This window comes from Peromyscus eremicus, chromosome 20 (assembly GCF_949786415.1).
Source record: "Peromyscus eremicus chromosome 20, PerEre_H2_v1, whole genome shotgun sequence".
NCBI classification, from domain to species: domain Eukaryota; kingdom Metazoa; phylum Chordata; class Mammalia; order Rodentia; family Cricetidae; genus Peromyscus; species Peromyscus eremicus.
The window spans coordinates 16,010,263-16,017,951 of NC_081436.1; the positions used below are offsets into that span (position 1 = coordinate 16,010,263).

The following is a 7,689-nucleotide window of genomic DNA, read 5'->3' on the forward strand; positions in this document are numbered from 1 at the left end:
ATTTTTAAGCCATTTCAGATTTTAATAATGACAATGGCTTTGTGGAAAGTGTCTGGAATATTGAGTACTTTCTCATTTTGTGATAAATAATTTTAGCAATTTTTGGACATTTGTTGTAACATATATCTTCATGACTATTCTTTTACAAGTCTTTTTTTTGTAAAGCCTGAAAGTTTACAAAGAAGGATCCATTTATTTCATTTTTCTTTCAACATCTATTTCTGAAGCTTTCTCTAGCTTTCAGGCACTGTTGGAGACAATGGAGATGAGGAGGGAGTGAGGTGCCAATCCTGATTCCAAGGACTTATGCTGCAGAAGAGGAAACAGTGGGCCAGAGGGTGAGAACAGAGGGCCTTCGAAATCGATGCACTCAGAGAGACACAGGGAGTGAAGTGGTGAGCTGTCCGTCCCCATGGGGTCCAATCTCTATGCCAACTGGGGTGGCAGCCCCCACACTATCTGCCTGACAGTAACAGGATGTACTTGGGTCCTTCTTAGGTTGACCTGTTTGCTGAGGCTGCTGTAAACAAACTGCTGGGAACCCAGGTGCCTGGAAACAACCTAAGTCTAGGGCTTTAATTCTGCAGGCTGGAATTGTGACTCAAATATCTAGGGCCACTCAGCCTCTGGGACCTATGGGGGCAGGATCTGCCTCACCTTCTCTGGCCTTGGAGTGTCTATGAAAATCACCTTGTTCCTCAGCATGTAGATGCACTGTTCTGGCCTGTCTTTGCATGGATGATGTTTTCCTTAGGGTTACTATTACTGTGCTGAAACACCATGACCGAAGCCCCTTGGAAAGGAAAGGGTTTATGTGTCCTATGCTTTCATATCATCACTGTTCCTCATCGAAAGAAGTCAGGACAGGGATTTAATCAGGGTGGGAATTTGGAGGCAGGAGCTGATGAAGAGGCCATGGAGGGGTGCTGCTTACTGGCTTGTTCCTCATGGCTTGCTTAGCCTGTTTTCTTAAAGAACTCAGGACTGCCAGCCCAGAGGGATACCATCCATAATGGGCTGCCCACCCCCATACCAATTACTAATTAAGATAATGCCCTACAGTTTTGTCTCTAACCCAATATTTTCTCTGTTGAGGCTCCCTATCTGGTGACTCTAGCTTGTGTCAAGTTGACGCAAAACTAGCCAGTACAGCATTATACCTTTCTTCCATTCATGCCTACCATGTGTCCCAAATTCAGTTTTAATTTCTTTTCCCTTTTTCAGATGGACTCTATGTATCCCACAACGGCTTTGAATTCACTATGTATCTGGAGATGATCTTGAACACCTGGTCTTCCTGCCTTTGCCTCTGGAGTTCTGGGATGACAGACCTGTTTTGATATGCCTGGTTTACATGGTGCTGAGGATTGAATCCTGGATCTCATGCACCTAGGCAAGTACTCTGTCAACTGAATCATGTCCTCGAACCAACCAGTCTCAACGTATTTTTTTAAAGGAGAGCAGCCATATTGGGGTAGGGCTGCCTTTAATTCTGCATTTTAACCTGGTTTCCTTCCTACATCACTGTATTCCAAATAAAGTTGCAATCTTCAGTACTGGGGGGTTGAGACTTTAACACAGTTCTCGTAGGGGGGACCAAATTTGATCCCTTTATAGTAGGTAGGACCTATGAACTTAGCTTTCTTCAACTCCAGAGCCTACTGTGATAATCCAGGGACTGGCAATTTCCATCCTAAAATCCTGAAGGTTGACACAGGCCAAGATGCACTCTTCAGTGACCCTGCAGAGACTGCAGTCCGGGGCTCCCCCTCCACCTTGCAGCCGCTCTCTCCCCAACTGTGCCCAAACCCGTCTCCACCCACATCCAGTTATTTATTAAAACCACTCTCCTCCTACTGTCTTCGGCTTTATCTTGTTCTTTTCCTAATTTTTCTGAGTAGGACATTTCGGTTATTAATTTTATCATTTTTCCCTTGTCAAAGGCAGTCACTCCGAGGGTATAAATTTTCTTCCAAGTACCACTTTAACTGCATCACACACGTTTTGATAAGTAGCGTTTTCATTACTTTTTCAGTTTCGAATATGTTCTCTTTGCCATCCACATATCTCCCTTTGCCCACAAATCATTTAGAAATGAATTTTTATTGAATTGCAGTCAGAGAACATGATGTGTATGATATCGACTTTTTTTTTAGTAGTCCTAAGACTTCATGGGGACTTGGAATATGGTCAAAGTTCACACTTGTTCCTCTGTTCCCTTGGAGAGGAGCCCTTTGCCTAGTGGTGGGGCCAGTTTATGATTCTACTTAGGACGGTCTGAGCAAGCTCCCTCCTGACAGCCCTCCAGCCTTCTATGTGGGGTTTGGCTGACTCCTGAAAAGGGTTTGAGGGAAAGATCCATTTTGTTTTGAGGTCATAGGGTCTCTGTAAGGATATGTCTGTTTCTCATCGCCCCAGGCAATGAACAAATAAACTAGCAACCGTGACTCTGTTCCAGCAGAGTTGGATTTTAAAGCGGGTGCTTCTTATCCCTAGTCCTGCTCTATGACATGTGAATTTTCATTCATCTTGACCTATCCATTTCTGAGTGGCACATGAAAAGCACCTCACCCCACCTCCCACTGCTTTAGGGGTGAGTTTAACTGGCTTCATATACCTGGGAGTCTTGAAGTGATGGCTTGAATGGCCTGGAGTTGTGAAGCGTGCATCCACTCAGTTTTGTTGTCTTGCCCCAAATCAGCCCTCTGCTTATTCTAACCAGGCTCCCTCTTCATGATACTGCTTCCTGCCTAGAGCTTTGCTTCCCACACCACATGACCTCATTCTGAGCTTGGTTTTCATTTCTGCCCAGATAGAGGAGGTCTCCCTCCTCTCCACAAACCTTTAAGATGTTCCGTCCCAGGCATGGCTACATGCTTCTGAACAGTAGGTTACACATGCCCATATAGATGGGCTTGTGTGGTGTGTGTGTGTGTGTGTGTGTGTGTGTGTGTGTGTGTGTTGAGGTCAGAGGTCAACTTCAGCTGTTGTTTCTCAGACATCTCTCTTATTTGTGAAATAGGGTCTCTCACTGGTATGTAGCCTAGAATTTGCCTATTGTACTAGGATAGTTGGCCAGTGAGCCACAGGGATTCGTCTATCTCTTCCTCCCCAGCACTGGGATTACAAACACATACTACGAAGTTCAGCTTGTGTGTACGCACACGTGTGTGTGTGTGTGTGTGTGTGTGTGTGTGCACATGAGTGCATGCACGTATATGGGGATGCTCCCATGCGTAAGGATATATATGATGGCCAGAGATTGGTGTTAGAATATCTTCCTCAACTTGGTCTCCAAACTTGTCTATGAGGTTGTTGAACCCACTGCACATCAAGGCAGCCATTGCTTCCTCAGCCTCAAGCCACAGTGTCACACAACCTCTCTAAGGAACTTTCCTGAGGTCTTAAAGAGCTGATGATTACATGCACTCTGGTGTTCTACCAACAGCACATAGAAATACACATTTGCTCCAGTCTGCCCTGGGCATCCTGGAGCTGCAGCCCTCAGGAGCAGGCAGGAGGAGAGGGACTGGTGTGTGCTCAGGCCAGGCAACCCCTGCATTTGGCTCCCTAATTAGGTAAGAAAGGAAACTGTGCTGACACTTTCCATTTGAACCCCACGGGAGCCCTGGTGAGCCAGGAACTTTGATGTCTGGGATGAAATGCATTATAGAAATTCAGACCTAAGAAGGTGTGTGTTTCCTAACAAGGGCATTTCCTGAGCATGCTTGGCCTCCTTGGCCATAGAAGACTTTCTACAACCATGCACCTTGGACAATCATATGCTTCCTATGTGTGACCCCTCAGTCCTGCTACTTCTGAGCCCCTTCAGCAGTGGAGAATATTGTCATTATTTTGTGGTGCTGGGATGGTGCCCGCTAGGTGAGCGCTCTACCTAGTGAACTATCCCATAGCCATGTGGGGGTGGTAGGAAGGGCTGCTCCCACAACCAGGACTCCTCCTCCCTGCTCCTTCAGACTTCCGGTGGTGACTGAATCCCCTATGCCTCACCACTCTGCACTTACTGTTTTCTCTCTCCTTCTGTATTATGCATGCTTGTGTGTAAATGCTTGCATGCGTGTGGGCACACATATGGGAATGCAGACATTAGGAGTCTTCCTTACTTGCTGTCCTCCTTATTTATTGAGACAGGTCTCTCAGCAGACCCCAGAACTCAGAGATAAGTAGTTGCACCAGCCAGCTTGCTCTGAAACTCCGCTTTCTGCTTTCTAAGGCTGCAATTACAGGCATGCCGTCATACTCACCTGTGTTCTAGGAATTTGCACTCTAGTCCTTACGCTTGTGTTGCAAGTGCTGTATCTACTTTATGTTCCCAGCCAATAGCTCCCTTTTGACATACAAGGGACAGGGGTCTTCCACCTGGACAGGATGAACCCCTATACCAACTCAGCTGTACAATCACATCTGTGGTTCACCTGGATCCACTAGTCTGGAACGTCTGCTTTCACAGGCTTGACTCTAGGAAGGGAGGGTCAGGAAGCAGTGAAGCAAACCACCCCCATGTCAGCTGGTGACAGATCACCTATACATGTGGCATTAGCCACTGTGTTTGGAGACTCTGTTGAAATCTTAAAGAGATCATCCATGTGGTGGGTCAGAACCGATATGGCAGAGTATCATTTCCACACCTGGACTGTTGGGTATTTTTGTCTTCCTTTGAGAAGGCCACTTGTCTAAGTGTGTGATTCATTCACGGGGAAGAGAGAAGCTTGAGAGGGTGGATAAAATCTGAAGCAGGGATGACATCCACGCCATGCTGGCTCTGCAGGTGACCTACACCATCCCTGTTCCCTACCCAGGTATGTTCACATGAAAGAGAAGTGAGAGAAAGTGGAGAGACTGGCCAGAGCAGCCACACTGCGCCCCAATGTTTGGAACCCTGGAGCCTGGGTTAAGAGCAGCGGTGGAGACCATGGGGTAAAACGGTGAGCAGCTTGGGAAAACTTGCAAGGAGCTGAGGGCACTTCCCCCTCCAGGGTTGCAAACCCACTCATCAGAAACTGGAGCCTCAATCCAGAGGTTCCCAGTGGCAACCTTCGTAAACACAGAGAAAAATCTAGAAACAACCAATTCTCGTGGGGAATGGGATGTATAACTTCAGTGAGCAGGTGGAGTGCAAATTCAGCAGTTTACAGTGACAACATGTTGAGCAGCTATCCAGATGATTCCTATATGTAACTCTACAGCTCTGATGAAGACAGGCTAGGAAAACACACTCCTGAGAAGATACCCGTAGGAAGCCACAACTAGGAAATGCAGAGTCAAAGTCAGGACACTGTGTAAAGGAGGCAACCAGGTGTCCTCAGGAGCATCCCAAATGATCCGAGTGCTATTGCCACTGGTAGCTCATGTGTGAGCAGTGGGAATGGGGGGGTGGACTTGTACTACCTGCCTCTCTGTGTAGCTGCAACACACCAATTTGACGTCACAACAAGGAGAATGGAGTGTGCAACTGGAGTGGGGCCATAGCATTCAGGCAATTTTCTGGTCTGCGTTTCTAAGGTTATACCCAGGGTTATATGCCTTGATGACCTAGGCATATGGAGAAGCTGAATGAGACTGGCCATACTTGCCACTGAGCCAAGCCAGATGTGGTCATTACAAGCCACATTTGAAAATGGGCACAAGGCAATGACTTGAGAGTTCCTCGAAGTTCTCACAGAAGCCCGGGAGGCTCTGCTGTCTGATATAACACATAGACTCCTCTCAGGAGAAGACAGAACCCTGTGACTTTGGAAGGTAGAGTTCCTTCATTTTGGGAGGCAGGGCCCCAAATGACCTTGTGGGGTGGGGCTGACACCCAAGGGCACCCCTCTGTTGACTCCTGGCTTCTGCCTGGGACCAAGTGAAGTCAGGGCAGAATAATCAGGATTGGAATTTCCCAATCATCAAATGCCTCTTGCAGACCCTTAATCTGCAAAGTGGCTGGCTGAACTTGGACTTGGGAGGAAGCGATCATTTGGGGCTGAGTTATAGGGCGCAGCTGTGCATGGGGACAGTGTTACAATCTTTCAATAAGTCACAGTGCTCAAGAGGGGGCCCTGCCAGTGCTGTGTGGAGGAGTCGGAAGTGAATGGGCACCTTTGGGAACACAGACATTTATCACATCTCATGTTGTCACAAAGGGCCAGGAAGGCCAGGCTCACAAATCAGCCACATAGACCGAACTGGGTGCTCAACTTTTAATTTAATCTCATATTTATCTGGCTTTATGGCCGAACACGGTGCTTTCTCATGGATATGGCTATTTCTGCCACTACACGGCAGCCTCGGGGATAATATGTGGGGGATTGGAGTCAGGACTCAGGGAAGTGGTGATGGAGGGTGGGTTGATGACGATAGCCTGGCTCAGGTCTGCTCAGTCTCCACCGGATGTCTACGGAGGTCTGGGGTACTCCACAGAAATGCCTATGCTCCATGGTCAGCTGCAGATGGGTCAGCTGGGAGCAGTGGTGACAGGTGTCTCCTGCCTGGGTGGTGCTTTATGGATAGCTCTCCTTGCATTTGATTTTAGTAGGAAATTTAAAAGGAAAAGGTGCAGCCAGGGTTTGTGGTATTTGTTTCTAGTGACAAAGCAGTTAATGATAATGACAAGAATAATGATAGAAGAGTGTTGGGTTCAGGGGCACTCTTCAACACACAACTTGGCAGGAGCTGACAGCAGGCGTGGTCCAATGGATAAGCCAGAGTGTTATGGGAGATGCAAGCATCCTCTCCCGCCGTGATGCTCAGTCTGGTGTTCATCTGTGTTTTGAATGTAAGTCACCCAGTGATTTGGATGGGGATGGACTGCACCCCACCATGTGTCTTACTCACTCTACCCTCCCTTCACCCCATGTCCAGGGTCATCATCCAAACCTTTGTCCCCAGGAACCCTGTGGGCACCTGGTACATGTCCCAGAAGACTAGAGGTCCGATCTCTGGGTGTGATGGCCCAGATAGCCATTGCCTCGGGTATACTGGAACACCTCTCTGAAAAATAAGGATGTGACACCAGCACCAGTGTTCTTCCCTGACCTTTACCCGGGGCCCCTTTCTTCATTCATGATGCATTTAAACTTTGGAATTCTTCATAACATTTTATTACCTGTCCAAACCTAGCTGAGACTTTCCCTGTCCCCAGTGGTTGGCGATGTCTGCCCTTCCTCTCCCACGGGGTACAGGTGTTTGTAGGTCAACCTTGGGTGGCTTCAGAGCTTCTAGCAAGATGGAATGTGCTCTCCTAAGCAGCTTTCTCTTGTCTTCTCAGCCCTGTCCACAGCAGATGAGCACGGGAGTGTGGCTGAGCTCTGCCTCCATCTGATCAAAAGACTCTGGGACTTCATGTGTGTCTCAGTGGACCCACTATGCTTTGTGCGTGAAAGGGGTGGGTCAAGTCATACCATGTGCTCACATAGACAGTGAAGAACTTGAATCCAGGGTCAATAGAAACAGCAAAATGAAGGGCTGATGAAGGGAAGACATTCCTGGGAAGACTGGGCATGGGAGAGGGGGTGTGGTTTCTGGCCTAAAGAAAACAGAACTGAGTTTACAAACCTGTGACAGGAAAGCCTTTGACCAAAGTCAAGAGAAAAGAATCAACAACAGGCTGACTATGAAGTCATGAGTGGAGTGAGGGAACCGAGCTTGAGGGGCAGCTCAGAAATAAAGCACTAATTATGGAGTCAT

The 7,689-nt window shown here is 47.7% G+C and overlaps 1 long non-coding RNA gene across 1 annotated transcript; it reads left to right on the plus strand.

The window, feature by feature from the left end:
* The first annotated feature begins 4,713 nt into the window (after positions 1–4,713).
* Positions 4,714–7,020, plus strand: LOC131897020 (uncharacterized). Its single transcript, XR_009375566.1, has 3 exons — positions 4,714–4,820; positions 6,673–6,778; positions 6,865–7,020. It is a non-coding gene; the product is annotated as an uncharacterized LOC131897020 (long non-coding RNA).
* The last annotated feature ends 669 nt before the right edge of the window (positions 7,021–7,689 follow it).